The 19867-nt window shown below is 45.9% G+C and overlaps 1 protein-coding gene across 5 annotated transcripts in view; it reads left to right on the top strand.

The window, feature by feature from the left end:
* Window positions 1–19867, top strand: part of LOC135089277 (transcriptional activator GLI3-like) — a 64398-nt gene that overhangs the window by 21624 nt on the left and 22907 nt on the right. Inside the window, exon 1 of one of the 5 annotated variants that reach the window (XM_063984750.1) lies at window positions 13747–13933. The exons of 3 other annotated variants lie outside the window; for them this stretch is intronic. The gene's annotated coding sequence lies outside the window, so the exon portion shown is untranslated. Of the gene's footprint in view, window positions 1–13746; window positions 13934–15289; window positions 17319–19867 lie in introns of those variants that run through there. One more of the 5 variants, XM_063984748.1, reaches the window with a different exon arrangement.

Genomic DNA, 19867 nt, shown 5'->3' with positions numbered 1-19867 from the left:
CTCGCCCTCCGCCTAAATAGCAGGAAGGATGGTGAGGATGGTGAGCCTTGAAGGGACAGCCAAGGTCACACAAAGGTAATGGCTTCAGGTCAAGTATCCCGGTGGTCCTCCTCCTCCTCCTCCTCCCTCCTCCTTCTCCCTCTTCCTCCACCTGTTGCTGGTCTGCCTTGCAAATTACTCGTCCCACCGCAGAGACAGAAAAAAAAGGGTCAAGGAAAGTGAATCCAAGTGAATCCATCAAGGGACAGCCGCGGGTCGCTCCCCATTGGACGAGGACAAAGTTGTATCTTCGTCATCAGCGTCATAATCGCCACACACGCACGAGGGAACCATCCATCATCGCGACGCAACTGGTTCTCAAGGTCTCGCTTTTATTGACAACAGCTTCTGGTTCTGCCCCTTTTATTGACTCCATCATAAGTGTGGCGCAAATATCAGACTGGAAACTTCAGGAGACATTATGTGGATGGATCACGAGTGGCTCTTTTTTTTTTTTTTTTGCACTTCTCGTCTCAATCCGTGCGAGTTTGGGCAGGAAACAGGACGCGTTGAAAGTCATACGATACACGGGGAGGAGGAGGAGGAAGGGGGAGGGCAGGAAGAGGAGGAAGGAAGGAGGGGCGGCGTCACTGCGCAGCGCTGGAAAGGACAGGAAGATGAGAGGTGGTTCAAGTATCTATGAATACTGGAAAGTGACCAAAGACTCCAGACCAAGGATACGCAGATCTGACAGCAAGGCAAGGAGAGATGATGAGTCTTGGTGAATCCTTAATTTATCAAACCCTGGACTTTTCTGACGATTTTTTTCAGACCTTTGCCTTATTAGATCCTCAGTTTCTCAATCCCCAGGCCTTCAAACCCTCAGCTTTTCAAACCCTAGACTCTTCAGACCCTCAACTTCTCAGACCTAAACTCTTCAAACCCTTAATTTCTCAGACCCTTGACTCAGATCCTTACCTTCTCAGACCCTCAACTTTTCAGACATTCGCAACCAATGGAGTGAATCACGTGGACGGAACATAAATAAGACCACAGAAATATTTATGTAACACCCGAATGGTAGCATCAGTTGCGTGGGCGCCTCCCTTCCTCGCTACACTCTCTTATTTCCGCACCAAGAACCAGAACGGCCTCAGCAGCTCCTCCTTGGGCCGAAAAATAAGGCCACGGTTGGTGCCTCGAGGCCTTGTCGTCTTGTCTCGTGGCTAAGTGATCGGCACAGATGGCGGGGTAGACAACGCCAGGGACAGAGGGACACGCAGGCAGGCAGGGCAAGATGAGTGGGCAAAGTGGAGGGTAAGTGGGAAGGCGAGAAGGACGTGGGCAGGGGAACGAGAGAGGACGAGAGAGGGGAGGTGGGTTGGACAGGTGGGCTGAGGATAGGTAGCCAGATGAGACAAAACACGAATACAAAACAAGGGTAAGGACACAGGTAGCTAGGCAGCAGTGTCACTATGCAGCCACATACACACACACACGCACACACACAGACATAGACACAGTCCTCCCTCCTCACCCTCGCCACGGTGATGCGCCGCTATGAGACAGCGAGTGTGCTGGAAACGCAAGGGAAAAAAAAACTAAAACTTCCTCAAGGCCGCAAGTTTTTAGGCTCCTGGCTGGTGCAACAACAACAGCTTCCTCTGACCTCTGCTCGCCCTCACCCACTCTGCGACGCTCACCCGAATACCTTGATACTTTCCTCCGTGACGCCAAAAGTGAGCGCGTCAGGAGAACAAGGGACGAGTCTTGTTCCTGAGAGGCAAACTGGATTCCTTAAGCAGCGGCAGCAGCAGCAGCTCTCCCCTGCACGGCGGGCGGCGGCGGCTTGTCAATGTGTCAGCCGCCTCTTCTAAACCAGCCCACGTTTTCTTTTTCTTCACAGAGCACCGAGCAAACATTACACAAGAACCAAGAGAAAGAGAGAGAGAGAAAAAAAAAGGACGAGTCAGTATAGAAGCCAAAAAAAAAAAAAAACATGTAGACTCGTTTCCTACACCAAGGATAGGTAAGAAAAAAATAATAGAGAGAGACAGAGAAAGAAAAGTTGTCGTAAGCTCACACGCTAGACCAGAAGCCGTCACGCTAACCATCACGACCCATAGCTGGAAAGGGAGAACTCGTGCTTGGGATTGGAACCTTATTAGGGGCGCGGGAACCCACTACACCTTAGGACGGCGACGGTGCTGGGCGGGGCGAGGCCAAGGCGTGAGGTTCATAAGGGAAGTATTCTGACCACACTGCTTGGACTCTTGTTGGCGAGGACAAAAAAAAAAAAAAATGCCTCAGTCTTGCGTGGATATTAAATTTAATGTTAAAAGAGGGAGATGAAGAGTAAGGGGAAGGACAGAAAAGGAAGAGGGAAGGATAAGGACGAGCACGAGGAGAGGGGGGACAGACAGAAAAGGAAGAAGGAAGGATAAGGAAGGAGGAGAAAAAAAGAGGACGTGGAAAAAAAAAAGGATGAGGGTGCGTAAAAAGGGACGAGAAAAGTGGAAGAGCAGGAGGAAGTTTAAAAAAAAATGGGAAGAGAAGGAAGAGAGGGAAAAAAATGAATGGTTAGAGAAGGGAGGGAAGTATGAAGTGAAAGAGGAGAAAGCAGAAATAGGAAAAGTAAATAAGAAGAAATGGAATAGAGTAGAAGAAAGAGAAGACAAACAGAAGAAGCAAGAAACATTAGTAAAGAAAAAAAGTAAAGAAAGAGGAAGAAGAAAAAGTGGAAAGGAGAAGCAGGGGAAGAAGAAAGAAGAGGAGAACTTGAAGAGAAAAAAAAGTAAGAGGAAAGAAAAAAAAACTGGAGTGGAACAGGAAGAAAAAAAGAGGAGGAAGAAGGAAAATAAGTGAGGAGGAGAATTTGGAGGGAGAAACTGAGGCAGGGGAGGAGGAGCAGGAAGGTAAAAGAAGGGAGTGTTTTTTTCAATGTGTTAGTGTCTCAGCCCTGCACAGGAACACAGCGCTACGTAACTAGTGAAAAAGCCACCAGCTCGTGAAGTGACATATTGGTGAGATCAGTGGACGGTGATGCAACCTTTTGACGTCCACTGCACACACACACACACACACACACACACACACACACACACACACACACACACACACACACACACACACACACACACACACACACACACACACACACACACACACACACACACACACACACACAACAAAAGTTTCCTCGAACGTGACAAAGGCTTGACTCGCTATAACACACACACACACACACACACACACACACACACACACACACACACACCTGCCACGGCGCGCTAAGGACAAAGGACAAGGGCGAGGAAGACATGCAAAAGAAACGCCACGGACATAACACGGGCATGACCTTAACATGAGCATAGATAAGGGCGATACGGACAGAGAGAGGACACATACGTACATGACGGACACACGGACAAGGACAGAGCAAGGACGCGGACGGGAAGAATGAATGACAGCCTTGGTAAAGTTTAGAGAAAATACGAAATGGGCTCTCTCCTCCTCCTCCTCCTCCTCCTCCTCCTCTTCCTGATACACACGGAAGATAATGTAACCTGTTAATGTTTCCTCTCTCTCTCTCTCTCTCTCTCTCTCTCTCTCTCTCTCTCTCTCTCTCTCTCTCTCTCTCTCTCTCTCTCTCGCTTGTTTTATCTTTTATTCATTCATTTTCTTCCTTGTTTTTCCGTTGTTGTTGTTTTTTTCCTTATATTTTTCCCCTCGTCGGGTGATTTGCTCCAGTGTTTGTGTCGTGACAGTGAATAATGTTTGTGTTTTACCGAGAAGTTTCCTGTTGGTGCGTTTAGTTTCTCTCTCTCTCTCTCTCTCTCTCTCTCTCTCTCTCTCTCTCTCTCTCTCTCTCTCTCTCTCTCTCTCTCTCTCTCTCTCTCTCTCTCTCTCTCTCTTCCTTATTTTTCCTTTTTTCTTCCATCTTTCGCTCGCGTATGATGGAATGATGCTGGGTTAAGAAAAAGGAGGAACACAAAATTCTATAAAATAACTCACGTATTCTCTCACTTACACACTTACCCACTCACTCAATAGCTAACTAACTTAATCTAACCTAAACCTAACCTAACCTAACTAACTTGATCTAACTTAAACTTAACCTAACCTAACTAACTTAATCTAACTTAAACCTAACCTAACCTAACTAACTTGATCTAACCTAAACCTAACCTAACCTAACTTAACCTAACTTAAGCTAATTTAACCTAACCTAACCTAAAGTAAACCTATCCTAACCTAAAAAAAATAATAATCAAAATAAGTTAAGATAGAAAAAAAACAATAATCCACATTTTACTCGTATTTCACCAAAAAAAGTATAATGAAAAACGGAAGGAAATGATGAAAGAAATGAAAGGAAAGATGAAAGAAATAAATGAAGGAAGGAAGAAGGAAAAGGATATATAGGATTAAGAACAGTAGAAGTAGGAAAGGAAAGGCAGGAAGGGAGAAAAGGAAGAGAGGGAATGGAGGGAGGAAATGGAGGGAGGGAAGGGAGGGAAAGGAATGAAAACATGACATCACAGACAGGAAAGGGAGAGTGAGGGAAGGATTAAGGAGAGGCACAAAGAACTGAGAGAGGCGGACGGACGGAGAGGAGAGGCAAAGGGGGAGGGAGAGGAGTGGGGGGAGGGGTGGACATGAAGGTGAAGGTGAGGTTGAGGGTGGGGCAGGTATGGACCACATTGCTAACCTGGCGAGCTGAGAGAGGCGCATCGTGCAGTCAAGGCCACTGAGATGATCATGAGCCGCGTGAACATCAAATCCACGACCTTTCATAACGTCACTCGCAAAAACCGCAATGTAGTAGTTGAGTTAGTTTCTCTCTCTCTCTCTCTCTCTCTCTCTCTCTCTCTCTCTCTCTCTCTCTCTCTCTCTCTCTCTCTCTCTCTCTCTCTCTCTCTCTCTCTCTCTCTCTCTCTCTCTCTCTCTCTCTCTGTGTTTATCCCTTCGTGTTCATCTCCCTCTCCCCTCATTTCGTGCCCTTCTAAGCCTCTTCTTCATCTCCTCCTCCTCCTCCTCCTCCTCCTCCCTTCCCTCGGGCTCATCTCCCCACAGCAAGAAACACATTCCTAGTGTGATCCCAAGATGCCATCAAGGAAAATCACTTCATGTTGTGCGTCTCTTATTTTTTTTACTCTTACTTTTTCTCCTCTTTTACTTTTCTGTGGATGAGGTTTGTGGTGTGTCAGTTCTTGATTTTCTTTTATTTGTTTTATGCTGTGTTTGTTTCCGAAATGCAAATTAGCTCGTGTGTGTTTTGTTTTACTCTTAATTTTTCTTTTCTTTATGTTTTCTGTGATGGTAAAGTTTACTTCGTCTTCAAATCACGTCTCCTGCGTTCTTTACTTCACTCCTCCAGTCGTGGTTCGCTGCAGTTCTGGCTTCTGGTCTTCTGCGCTTTTATCATATTAAGTTCTCATTTGTGTGTGTGGCTGAGGGAAGACAGTGCTGTGGTCCTCGCTCCACCTTACCCCACCATCCTCTGTCCCTCTCCTGCCTGACCACTCCCTCCTCCAACTCCCTCCCTCCCTCACTCCCTGCAGTGTTGTGGTTCGTCACTTGAGCCTTCACTGAGTTCCACAGGTGATAGTGTTGCTTCGCTGCCTTGCCTGCCTCGCCTGTCTCAGCTTGGATCTTCCTGACTCGCTGACTCAAGAAACAAAGGAGTTATCGTCACCACGCCTACACTTGCTTTAATATTCATCCTGAGTTGCGTTGCATCATCCTCCTCCTGCTCACTCTCTCTGCTTACTCTGTCTCTGCCTGCTACAGCTTCCTCTCAGTTGTGTGTGTGTAGTGTTGCTTTGTTGGGCGTTAGTGGGGAAGTGGTGAAGTTTCAAGTCTTTCAGTGTTCGTGGTTTTACTTATTTTTTGTTTCGTAAAGTTTTGTGGTTAGTGAAATAAAGTGACAGGTGTGGTAATAGTAAAGTTGAAAGGGTTAAGTTTTGTGGTTATTTTGTTTTTTTCTTTCAATTATTTCATGTAGTTCTCAGTGGTACTCTCTCTCTCTCTCTCTCTCTCTCTCTCTCTCTCTCTCTCTCTCTCTCTCTCTCTCTCTCTCTCTCTCTCTCTCTCTCTCTCTCTCTCTCTCTCTCTCTCTCTCTCTCTCTCTCTCTCTCTCTCTCTCTCTCTCTCTCTCTCTCTCTCTCTCTCTCTCTCGCTACCCCTGCTAGCTGCACCAAACATGCATATCATTGTTATTTCCCACAGTCCCCGGAGAGGCGCGCCCGGGCCACCATAGCGTCCCACACTGCACAAGTTACATTACCATAACAAAAAGCTACTGCATCTCCCTCCATCTGCATGAGAATCAAGTGGGTCGGGGACAGGCAGTGTTCCGCTCATCCCAACACTAAGAGCCATAACCCTACACTTCCCCATCATTGCCCCACCCTTGATGACGCGGCAACAGAAGCGGGCGCCCGTCACCCTGTCACCCGGAGCCTCACCTGCATTGTGAACCCCTCCTTACAACATGGAGTCCTTCTGTCGCAAACTTTACCCTCGCCACACAAAGCCAATGCATCTCAACTTTTCCCTCCTCAGCTTAGGGAATGCAGCGCCGCGGCTCCCATACACTCATACACTCCCGTACACTCCCACCGTTGACACCTGCGTGGAGAGAAGCAATGCAGGTCCCTATTGTGATGCAGGAGGAAGATTTTGTATAGGGTAGAGGAGGGTGAGGGGCTGCATAGGCGTGTGAGGCAAGGCGGGGTTGGGTTGAGGAGAGGCAGGGATGGGGTGAGGCATTCAGTGTGAGAGACAAGGGAGGATACAAGGGGACTCGGCAGGTGTGTGAGGCAGGAGTGTGGAGAGGAAGGAAGTCATTATGCAGGGCGAGAGATTGAAAGAATCGAGGCACAGGAAATTGAAATCAAGAACTATATAGATACGCGTAAAAGAAAGTCGTGAAAAAATATTATATTTAGACCCAAACAATGACAGCGTTGAGGAATGGAGCATATAAAAGTGAATGAAATGTAACGTGTGAAAAATAAAGAAATCCTGAGTGTATAGATATTCGTGAGGGAATATTATGGAAATACTTGCAAATTTCAAGCCAAAACAATGTTGAAAAATGAATAAAAACAGCAAATTAAGTGAAATGCAGGATGTGGAATAAAAAGACATATAAATTCTTAGACACTTATAAGCTTCACACCAGAACAATTACAATATCTAAAAAAATATAAAAAAAAAAACAACAAAAAACTGTATATGAATAAAACAACGTATAATAACAAGATAAATAAAACATACACGTGGAAAGAATCTTACATTTGACTGCTTTGTGCATAAAGTTGAGGAGAAGCTGAGGTGTTCGCGTCCTGTCCCCAGCCATTAAATTCACCAGTCACCCCTCAAAGCCATGACGCAATACAACATTATATGGCAAAACCTGACGGACGCTTCAATGCTCCGGGACGCCGCCACGCTGGAAATTATGGAGCATGTAGGATACGTGGTACTTTTTATATAACTCGCTGAGACTCAAAATGTTTCGCTCTAGATTTTTTTTTACATGTATTTTTTACTGTAGTGTGCGCATCATTCTTCGTGGCACCTACTATTACATGTCTCCTCCCCTTCCTTCCCTTCCTCCTCCTCTCCTTCTCTCCGCTTCTCCTCCCCCTGCGGAAAGGACGCCCGGCAGCATGGTGGTGGTGGTGGTGATGGTGGTGGTGGTGGTGGTGGATTGGCCTTGGTTCGGATGCTCCAGTTTGCCCTTGCACTAAAGACCACCTCCAGACACTCCACACACCACAAAAAACGACCTTCAGCCCTCCTAGTATAGTGCGCTCTTCCCTTTACCATCCTCCTCTTCCTCCTCTTGCTTCTTCGTATGCTACCCACGAGATATTTTTTCACTTGACAGTCACTTTTTGCTGATAGGTTGTCCAAGCAGCTTCATTGTCCCGTAGCCACGCGCACCCCTGCACTCACCGGAATAGCGCCTCACTGCAGCACCGCGGAAGGCTGAGGTGTTGGGCGGGACTCACAGGCAGTAGAGGCGAAGGTGGCGTGAGGGTCAGAGGTGCAGGAGGCCTTATGAGCTGGCAGGGAGTCGGATACCTCAGCACGGGCTCATCACTCGTTCAGAAAGTTGTTAACGTGGTCCTCCCTACCCTCTAGTTCCTCTCGCCCCCATGTCACCCCCTCTCCTTGCCTGGGGGACGCGGTGTGACGTCGAGGCGAGTCTGGGCTGTGAAGGACAAGGCCACGTGTTGAAGGCTGCTTGCTTGCACGCCAGAAATATACTTGGCGTTTTTTTTTTTTTTGTGTATCGTGGGTATTGTGTGTGTGTGTGAGGATTGTGTATGAATGAACCGGCGGTGGTATGCTTGGTATTATTACACAGGAAAGCGTTTGAATGCATGAATGGATTGGATGTATTGATACTGCTAGCTTTGATTGTTGTCATTATTTTTTTTTCGCGTGTGTGTGTGTGTGTGTGTGTGTGTGTGTGTGTGTGTGTGTCGTGGCTGTTTCCACTCAAGCAATTTTGGTTTTCCGGTGATTTTGCGCAGTAGGTAATCTTCTTTTGCATATTTTTGTTATGTTTCACTATTTTACGTAATAGGATCTATATACATTATCCCTGGGAAGGAGGATGCGTGACAGACAGAAGGCGACCATTGAGGGTCCAAGTGGGGAAACAGCACTGTGCAAGGAACACTTCGCCAGAACCCTTCCATCATGTAACACAAGGGTATGGCTCGCTATGGTGGCAAGGAGAGGACGTGGTGGTTGTGACGTGGCTTTAAACACAGTACTTCCTTCTCTCCCTCTCTCCCTCTCCTGTATCCCTCACCTCTTTAACCTTCACCCCCTCGCCCAGTCCTTAAAAATGAAGCATCACTCTGGCACTTCCTTTTCTTTCCTACTTCTTATTCTTTACTTTTCATTCCACTTGCATCTCTGTCAGTTTCTCCATACTCACCTCTTCACCTTCCCTTCCTCTTCTTTCCTTCCTCTTAATATCAAATAGACAACTCCTTTTTAGTTTTATATTCCACGTTGCTCTTCAAAACCCTTCATATCTCATCTCTCTTCCTTTTCTCTTTCTCCCCAATTCGTCCCTCAGTCCTTCATTTCTCTCCCTTCCTATCCTATTGCACGCGTGTCTCCAGCTGCGCAAATGACCGCTTGTTGCTTCATCTTGCTTCATCCCGCCGCTCCTTCACCTCGAGCTCCCTAATCGCCTTTGAGTCGATGACGTGGACAGGAATGAATAACCCAAGAGTCACTCCCTCGGGGCATCATAAGTTGGACGCCCTTTTGGAATGAGAAGCGTGCGTGGACTCGCTCATGTCAAGGTCAAGGAGACTTAACTCAATCGCAGGGGTGTTCATGCTGCAAATACTCGCATCCCAGTCAGACGAGGTAGCCTATTCAAAACCTACGCTCACTATACATACTTCTATCCCCTCAGTCACCACACACGCCTACTGCTTCTATTAACACTGGCCTGGACACTATCCCCGGCATATCTAGTGGACATAATAGTATCCTGGCGAAGTTGCAACATGCCAGGGATGCAAGAGGGTGCACTCCTACGTCTGGCACGGCAGTGAAGGATGCTGAGTCAGGCAAACACGACTAACATAACGACAGTAATCACACCTTGCTTTTTTTTTCTCTCTCTTTTCTCAGCTTAGTACGATAGATAGAGGTGATAGCAGTTATGTATGGGAGTATCGCGCGATAAAAGAAAACGGGTGTGTAGATAAGATGTTAATTGTTAGGTGGAGAACAGAGACACGGGAAGGAGTTTGAGTGGCGGGGCAGGAAAGCAGCCCTGACCTTGATCTTGAAGCTGCCCACCACCACCACCACTACCACCACTACTGCCGGATCGTGTGGGAAAAATGTTGTTCAGCGTTCAGAGGAAGTTCGTTGGGTTAGAGTGAGTTAAGTGAAGCGTAGCTGACGAGTAACGTAATGTACTTGAAGTCGAGTGTGTTATGTAAGAGAAAGGAATGGAAATAAAGAAAATATGTGGGTTTAAGAGAGACAGAGAGAGAGAGGGGAGGGAGAATTTCATCACGTGTTCTGTCTCTGTCCTTACCTGCTCTCTCTATCTCTTTCGCTTCCTGCCACCCTTCATTTCTGTCTCTCCACCTGCTTTTTTCACTTTTTTTTTTCTTTCTCTCTCATTATTACGGTCTGTCTTATCTTTGTGCTTCAGGAAATGTGTTTTTTTCTAAGTTATTGTTATATTCACGATACTTCTGGCCTGTTGCTGGTGTTTTGTCTTCATTTGTGTTCCTTTGCGTCGGTGCTCTTGTAAGATCCAAAGACAAAACACTTGCGTAAAGATTTGGTGATGCAACCTGAAGAAAAATGTGTACGATGCAATTCTCTCTCTCTCTCTCTCTCTCTCTCTCTCTCTCTCTCTCTCTCTCTCTCTCTCTCTCTCTCTCTCTCTCTCTCTCTCTCTCTCTCTCTCTCTCTCACAACAAAAAAATAATTCGCACAAACCTGACGCTATTAATTAATGATTTTCTCAATAAAGTATATGTATTTTGTCAATAAACTACTACTACTACTACTACTACTACTACTACTACTACTACTACTAATCACTATCCTTACCATATGTGTGTGTGTGTGTGTGTGTGTGCATCAAGGGTGTTTGTTCATGTTGTCTGGGTCAATATTCACGGTGATAAGAGGCCGGCAAGGGTTTATCAGTCGCTTATCACCATATCAGTCACTGCTCCCAAGCCCTCAAGGGTAGAAACGGGCGTGGATAGAGAAATAAGTAAATTTTTCTCCTCCAATCGTCCTGTATTGTACCTCACCTCACCTCACCTGCGACTCTCTCTCCCTCTCTCTCTCTCTTTCTCTTACTCTTCACTGATTGACCTCTTTACGTTTTCCCTTCATTGCTTGTTTTCATTCCCCAGTCAGCTTTTTATTATGAGCCACGGTAGTATCTGCACACCTGCCTTGCTTCCTTATCGAGCACCTGCCGTCTTATGTATAGAGGCAGACAAGGTTATTCAGAACGAAGATGAGTAGGCCGCTTTCTTAAGGCTCGTGATAAACAGGAATCTTTAAGTATGAAACGAAGTGACGCTGATAATGTAGAAAAGGCGAGGTAAATATAATCGTTTGGTGATTTTTTTTTTTTTTTTTTGATAAGTCTAAGTGTACCTGTGGGGTTGAGTGAGTTTGGTTATAAAGAGGAGTGAAGGAAATTTTGTTTATTTTTATCAGTAGAAAATTCGTGATTATATAAAACAGTGACGTTGATGATAAAAATAAATCAGATAGTTTTCTTACTTTATATGTGAAGAATGAAGCAGCATAAATATACATACGAAATAAATGACATCACAAATAAAAAGTGAATTAACCTCTTTTATGAACCTTTTGTTATAAGACGACCATATAGAAATGACGTTTTCTCTCTTTTTTTCCCTAACGTCTCTTGGAATAACAGAGAAACCCACAATAATAAATTTACTCCACTATTTCCGCGATCACTACAAGCCGCAAAGTCTGTCTGGTCTGAAAATAGTATTAGTTGACCTGCTCGTGTCAGGTCAGCGCGTCCTCCTCCCTGGTGACCCCGGCGGCCCTCAGGTCATTATCCCTTACCTGTCCGTCACCTGGAGGTCAAAGGGTTAACTTTTATTTTCTATATTTGTTGGATTTGGAGAGATATTTGCTTCCGACGGAGATAAAGCATAACGAAAACAATAACATTCTTATCAGGAGGAGCCAAATAATAATAATAATAATAATAATAATAATAATAATAATAATGTTACTACTGCTACTACTGCTACTACTACTACTACTACTACTACTACTACTACTACTACTACTACTACTACTACTACTACTACTACTACTACTACTACTACTACTGCTGCTGCTGCTGCTGCTACTATACCACCACCACCACTACCACAATCACCACCACTACCACCACCACCACCACACCACCACCACCATAATCATAAACACCACGACGCAAAGAAGTACAAAAATAATAAATAAAATAACACACATTACAACTCAACCCTTTCGCGCAGGTCAGGTCAATCTAGATCAGAACGGGTCAGAAATGGGTCATCTCCATGTCAATACACCAAAGAATAACCTTGACCCAGACCTTCACGACCTGACTGACCTGTAAAAAGGGTCACGGAGGGCGTAGTGGAAGTGTGCAGAGGCGCTTTGACCTCGCCTGACCTCGCCTGCTCACCTGACCTCAGTGACCTCAAGTGTTTGATGGTGAACCAGGAGGTGGAGGAGGAAGAAGAAACAAAAGAATAGGCGGTGCAGGAGAGAGGAAGGAAAGAAAGGAGATGAGGGAATAATGAAAGAGGGGGAAAGAAAAAGTAGAGGGAAAGAAAAGGAAGGAAGGAAAAGTAGAACGAGGAAAGACGAGGAGATAAATAAAGGAGAGAAAGGGAGGAAAAGAGGGAGAGAGATAAATGCAAGCACAAACTAAGAGGGATGAATAAAAAATGAAGAGAGAAGATAAAGATAAATAAATTAAAACGAAAATAGTGAAGAGAAGGAGAAAAGAGATATATGTAGAGAGAGAGAGAGAGAGAGAGAGAGAGAGAGAGAGAGAGAGAGAGAGAGAGAGAGAGAGAGAGAGAGAGAGAGAGAGAGAGAGGGGAACGGAAAGATTAGTGGAGGCAGAGGGAGACAAGGAGGGGAAATAAACAAATAAGGAAGAAATTAAATGAAGTCTTGATTACGGTTTAAAGACCAGGAAAAAAAAGTAGCAAATATTTCTTTCATGTAGAACGAGAAAAAAAAGAGGAAAACTAAAACTAAACTTAAGTACATATAGAGGGAAAATTTATTGTACTTTAGACTATAAAATCTTACAACACTTGGGATTTGTGAATAAAGGAGGAATATTTGTGACTAACGAGTGAATGAGAAACAGCAAGAGGAGATATGAAATAACGGACAAGTGAATGAAAAGTAAAGGAGAGAGAGAGAGTCAGATATAATGAAAGGAGGACGTAGGAAAAGAATGAAAACAACGAGTACTTTTGTGAGTTATGAGGCAGTGAGGGATGAAGGAGAAAAAGAATAAGAGTGGCAAATTTAGAAAGACGAAGAACCAGATAAGGATTTAGGGAAGGAGTGTCTCTACATTCCTGCCGCCAACCCTTTCCAGGTGTGCGGCGAGCAGGTGAAGCGGTCATCTTCTCCTCCTCTTCTTTATTTATTCATCTCCTCGTCTTATTTTTTCCTTCTTTCTCCTATTCACTGTCTCTTCTTTCCTCACCATATGTGTACAGCTCCTCCTCCTTGCTTCTCTATCTTTATTACCTCTCTTCATCATCCTTCCCTCCTCACTTTCTCTCTTCTTTTGTTAGTTTATCATTCACATACTTTCCTCCTTCCTCTCCTCCTCATCTTCACTTCATCATCCTCCACCTCCTTCCTTCCTCTTCTTATTACTATTCGCCATCTCTCCTTTCCTTGTTTATTTTTGACGTGTGTTCATTCTCATGCCTTCTTCATATCCTCCCTCGTCTGTCTCTCCTCTCTTTACTTCATCTCTCTCGTGCTTCAAGACGCAACAAGTGCAGTGTTTAGTTTACTGCTGATGATGTTTCCTTCTGTAAATTTCCTTCTTGAACTAGTCTTCTCTTCATTCTTCGCTCCTCTCCACCCTCCTCCTCCCCCTGCCCCTCCGACTCATACCCTCCCCGCGCCCCTGAGGCCCTGACCCCTCCTGACCTTGGTTGTCATTCAGTTGGCTGCGAGAAGTGAGAGTGGTAAGAGCTCCGGGCCTCCGCTCCACCCCGCCCACACCAACGCATGAGAGAGGGAGGCAAACAAGACACGCTCCTGCCGCTGGTGCAAGGAAGAGGCAAGGAGCTGACCATTGCTGAGAATACTTAGTGAACTGCCTCCCGCGGATTAAGGAGTGTCAGTCTTTGAGGTGTGTTGTTAGGGAGGATAAGTAGTCTTGCTGAGGGTTTGTATAGTAAAAGGGGACTTACTGAGGTGGATATGTAGTGAATGTTTGGTATTTTTCATCCTGTGATGCCAAGGAGGTGTTAGTTCAGTGTGTTTTTTTGTGGGAGAGGAAAAGTTTACGTGTCTCTTGGCGGTTTTTGGAAAATAAGAAAGAGTTACTCGGGGGACAGTTTGGTGAGTATTTGCTACGTTTCTTCCTGTGACTCCAAGAAAGTGTGTGCATTGAAGTGTCTCTGTGGGGAATGGACATTTTTTAGGTGTTTCGTAATGGAAGTGAAAAAATAACGAGACCTACTTAGGGAAGCACTACGTAAATTTATCCCCGTGACACAGGAACAAGTGCTTTATGATGTGAATTTTTATTTAAAGGAGTGGAACATTTTTAGGTGTTACGCTAGAGGAGTAAATGAAAACTGTACCGAGAATGGCGAGCAGGAGGCGACGCAGAGACCGAGCACCGAGAGGAACACTTGGCACATCTCTTCCTGTAACTCAAGAAGGAGTGTGTCATTGAGGTGTGTTGCGAGAGGAGTGAAATATGTGAGTGTGCGTCGCCGCGTCTAGTGTCAAGTTCACGTCTTGAGTTGCGAATTGTTGGTCGAGTGGATGGATGGATTGCGTGCCCGTCACCCAGCCCCTTACCCTGACCTTGGCTTCCACCTCCTTCCCTCCTGCTCCACATCCTCTTCCTCCTCTTCCTTTTCGCTTTTCCACCGCTGCAACACTTCGACGTGGACTTAGGTGTGTTGCATTCCGCTGGCGTGGATAAGTGGCGAATATCGGTTGGTTGCGTTGTGTTGCGTTGTTGGTGGTGATGCAACATCCTGCTCTCCCTCTATGTCTCACCTTCCCCCCCCCCCTCTCACCCTCTCCCTCTCCCTTACATGTTATTATTTTGTCCTTCCTCCTTCATTTCACTCCTTCCTCAATTCTCGGTTTTGTAATGTCATACTGAGTCATTTTTCTACATTTACGTAATCTTTTATCTTCGTTACTCGTAATTTCTCTCTCTGTTTTGAGTTTCGAGCGATAGGGAAAGTTTGTCACGATGAGAAGGGAATGGGAAAAGCTCCAGGAGTGTTTTATTTTATTTTCATTCATTCACGTTGGTAATCTTTTCCTCATTTCGCTTCTCGTCATTTCTGAGGACTACGTACCGCCGCGACAGGGAAAGTTTGTCGCGCTGTAGTCCTGATAGGGGGAGGGGAGGGGAGGCTGGAGGAAGGAAGGGGAGGGGAGGCTGGAGGAAGGAAGGGGAGGGGAGAAGCGAGGGGCGGAACAGGTTTGTAGTGTGGCCTTCACTGAATCCTGTCCTCGCTCTCGAAGCAAGGTCACGCAGAGGTCAAAGGCATAGAGCGTCACTGTGCCGTCGCAGGACAGTAGGTGACCCACATCCCGGCTGGGGTCGCGGGGTCACGGTCACGGCCACGCGGAAGTGCTGCGGCCTTGACATCATTTCCGCGCTCATATTTGTGCTTCTGTTAAACTTCGTGTATTAAAGGATTAATGGATTAAGTGTCGAACTTTTCAACTTTATAATATTTTCACGTTTAAAAAACATATTTGCTATTACGTCAAGACAAAAAACATGCATATTTTTCATGTATTAATTGTATTTAAACTAAAGCATGTGAAGGGGTAGGAGGCAGTGGCGGGCTGTTGAGGACACACAGACAAACAGATACACAATGTCCTTCAAGTCCTCATCGTCACCACCCTCCCTCTCTCCCTAACTCCCTCTCTCTCTCTCTCTCTCTCCCCTCACCCGCTCCTCGGTGCTTTTTTCCTGATGCGCGGGGCGGCGTGGGGATGAGAGGCCCGGCTGACGTGGTGCCCGGAGAGGCCTGTGGCGAGATATTGCGTCAGTGAACCCTGGCACCCCTGACGAGGCTCCCAAGGCCAAGGTGAGGGTGCCAGGCTGCTGCGAGGCGCTGCAATTTAACCCCCCATGACTTACTCTCACCCCGCTGTCCCCTGTCACCTCTCCGCCTCACCTGGACACCTCACCTGGGCAGCCTGAGATTGAGCGGCCAGTGGTGAATGAATCCTCTTGTTTATGTTGCTTGAATTTTAACCCAAGTCGACCTCTGGCAGTTACTGAGTGCCAACAGGGAGGCGGCGGAGGTTCTCAGGGACAATTGTTATGTATATTCCTGCTGAGTCTTGACGAAATAACCTGCCGGGGGAGGCCGAGTGTCAGGAGGAACCCAGCCAACCGGACGGCAGAGAAGGAGCGAAGTCGTTCTTACTTATCCTGTGATGAAGTGACGTCACTGTAATGAAAGCCCCGCGTCGCAGCCTCGGGTGGTGCTGTAATGGCCCGACCTGGGGAGTCACGGGGAGGCGGTGTCTGATTCATTGAGGGAACAAAAGTCTCCAGTAACACCGTGAGGGATTCACTGGGGAGAAAAATGACAGCCGTGCCACACGTCAAATTCTGATCAATAGTGTTCGGTGGACCCAGCGGAGCGAGGTGAATGCCCTTCCTGCTCCACCGACACCAAGGACGAGGCGGAATTGCAAAAAAAAAATCGTAATAATTCACATTGCTGGGAGATCATTAGGCGTCAAGTCACGTCTCAATAATATTATTAGAAGCACCACGGCCACGCCATCTCCTGCTATCATCACTGTCCTTACTTCCCAATGCCTCACTCAGCGGCGTGTGGCAACCCTAACCTTGCCAGAGGGACGACGCTTGGAGTTTCAGTACTTAGCGATCACACACACACAGCCGCACACGAACACACACCCCTCGCCCCTCGCCCGCTGCCTCCACGCTAAGCCACTCTCATGCATGCCACTCCGCACGCCGCCCCGAGCCTTGTACGTCGCCGAGATGGACACGGACACGCTGAGTGGCTGCGTTCCTTGACGTGCTAGTGACTGAGGAACGCAGGAACACAGGACACGCGAGGCTAAAGTGCGGTGCAGCAGCGAGACTTGAGCGAGTTTTGAACGCTGCAAGTTTGTTTTTTTTTTTTCGCTTTGACTTGGTGTTTGTGTGTGTTTGTGTCAGACTGCTGGGAGTGTTTAGATTCCCTTACACTTGTGGAGCTCTCGAGTGACGCACGTGGCTTGAAAAGTAGTTAGGTGACAGTGCGAAGAAGAGAGAGAAAAAAATAATAAGATGCCGTGATATACCAAGGAACAGGAAGGAGAGAAGAAAAAAAGTAAAGAATATTACAACAGTTTGATTTAGTCTTGCTCAACGAGGAAAGACGAGCGAAGGTCACGCCACGAGGAAGAGTGAGAGAGTGAGTGAGTGAGTGAGAGGACTGAGGGAGAGACAAGTCGCAGTGAAAGTGAAGGAGCTTGACGTCCTTATCACCGGGAGTATTAGAGACGTAAGTACATGATCCTGTGTGTGTGTGTGTGTGTGTGTGTGTGTGTGTGTGAAGGAAAGTGAAGTGCCGGTATTTTTAGCTCTAATATTGTACGTCCACTATATATTTTTTTTGTCCGAATACTTAAGTTTATAATATTTCATGACGATTATTGTACATTTTTTTTTTGTTTATTATGTTTTTATAATATCTTGCATTAATGTGTAAGTTCCATCACCATTTTCAGTCTGAATGTATAATTTTTCATAGTCTTTGGTGTGAAAATTGAGTCAATCATTTTGTCTAACCTCAGTTCCAGTTTCTGCATACAGTTGTACCTCGCAGCTTGAAGGCGTACCGACCAAAAAGGTGTAAACTCCGTACTTTTATAGATTCTAAACCCTTCATTACATCCATAAAAAAGAGACAAAATCCCACAGGTACACGCATACAAACCTACCATAACCATACATAGAGCCTAGAATCCCACGCATACCCACCATACATTCTTAACTCACCCATACAAAACTGACTGACCTTCCCACTCACTCACCCATCCACCCGACTCACTCACTCAGTCAATAAGGTCAGATCAGGTCACGCGGAGCCTACTACATGATCTAGTCTAAGGTCACGTCAGATGAGATCACGTCACGTAGCGGCAAGTCAGGTTCCGTGGGGGTCAAGAGGAGCTGTTAAGTAGGGTCAGGTCAGGTCAGGTCAGCAGTGTTGCCACGGGTGAAGCGCGAGATTAGCACTACACTTGACACTGCAGTCTCTTACATAAACAATTATTCACTGAGCATTCCTTGGCAAGCAAATGACTGTAGGCGTAGAGAGAGAGGAGGAGGAGGAGGAGGAGGAGGGAGAAGAGCAAGAGGAAGAGGTGGTGAAGAGTGAAAGGGGGCATGGAGAACAGTAAAGACAATAGGGAAGAGAGGGAAAGAGGAACAAAGATGAGGAGAGGAGGAAGAGGTGGTAGAGAAGAGAGAAAGCGTTATGCAGGATAGTGAAGACAACAGGGAAGAAAGAAAGAGAGAAAAATAAAGAAGAGGTGTAGGCGAGAGTTCAAAGGGGTATGAAGAGCAATGAACGAGGAAGGAAAGAGATAAAAGAAGAGAAAGAGCGGACTTACTAGGAGATAAAAGGAATGAAAGAAAGAGGAGAAGGAGGAAGATAGGGAAAGAAAGACTGAGGGAAGGCATAGAGAAGGATGATGAAAACGATACAGTAGGAGAAGAAGAAAAAGAGGAAGTGCATAGTTAGAGAGAGAGAGAGAGAGAGAGAGAGAGAGAGAGAGAGAGAGAGAGAGAGAGAGAGAGAGAGAGAGAGAGAGAGAGTTAAGACGAATGAACGACAATAAAGAAATGGGAAACATAAACTAGTATCGTGGAGGAAGGAAAGAAACAGCGTGATAGGAGTTGAAATGCCAAGACTGAAGAATTTAAAGGAAAGAACGAAAATGAATGAAAATTAAATACGAAGTAGAAGAGACGAACTGAAGAAGGAGGAAAAAAAAAAGAGAAAGAGAGAGAGAAATATTTACGAGACACCAGCATAGTTGAGAAAGTGTAGCATTGAGATGAACGAAGAAGAATTAGTGAACAAGAATGAGAGAAAAAAAGATATTGAAAGTGAAGAAGGGAAGAGAAGAATGAGTGAAAGGGAGACTAGAATAACTTGTAAAAAGGGGAAGTAGAAGGTTAAGATTATGAGTAAAGAGGAGGAGAGAGAGAGGAAGGAGAAATGGAGGAGTGACACGGAAATGAATAAAGGGAAGAGGAGGAAGAGAGAGAGAGAGAGAGAGAGAGAGAGAGAGAGAGAGAGAGAGAGAGAGAGAGAGAGAGAGAGAGAGGGTGGTGATTATTTTAAAGGGAAACAGAGGAGGGGAAAAAATAAGGACAATAACCTTGGCTGGTTCAAATTTAAATGGATTGACTGGTATGTTTCTCTCATTCTTTGCTACACTGAGGGAAGGTTGAATATTTATGGCGTGGACTCTCTCTCTCTCTCTCTCTCTCTCTCTCTCTCTCTCTCTCTCTCTCTCTCTCTCTCTCTCTCTCTCTCTCTCTCTCTCTCACAGGCATTAAAAAAGTGATATTACGAGCTTGACTCAGTCCTGTAAAAATGCAAATAAGTAAACACACACACACACACACACACACACACGTACAGAGAGAGAGAGAGAGAGAGAGAGAGAGAGAGAGAGAGAGAGAGAGAGAGAGAGAGAGAGAGAGAGAGAGAGAGAGAGAGAGAGAGAGAGTTTCGTGCCCGTGACTTGGCTTTTGCGCACCGTTCTTATGTGGTGAGATAGCAACGAGAAATAGGTTGCGGAAGGTCGTGAGTGTCCAGCAGCAGCAGCAGCAGCAGTAGTAGTAGTAGTAGTAGTAGTAGTAGTAGTAATCGAACGCACTATACTACTCTATTTTTTAATCAATATTCTATAACAGCGTAATTGAAACGTAATGGCGATGTCACTCAACGTTGTTATTACGAAGAGTCGCCGGGAGTAATGGCGGCGGAAGTGGTGGTGGTGGTGGTGGTGGTGGTGGTGGTGGTAGTGGTGGTGT

Source organism: Scylla paramamosain, chromosome 32 (genome assembly GCF_035594125.1).
Source record: "Scylla paramamosain isolate STU-SP2022 chromosome 32, ASM3559412v1, whole genome shotgun sequence".
Lineage (NCBI taxonomy): Eukaryota > Metazoa > Arthropoda > Malacostraca > Decapoda > Portunidae > Scylla > Scylla paramamosain.
This window is presented reverse-complemented; position numbering and strand designations above follow the sequence as displayed.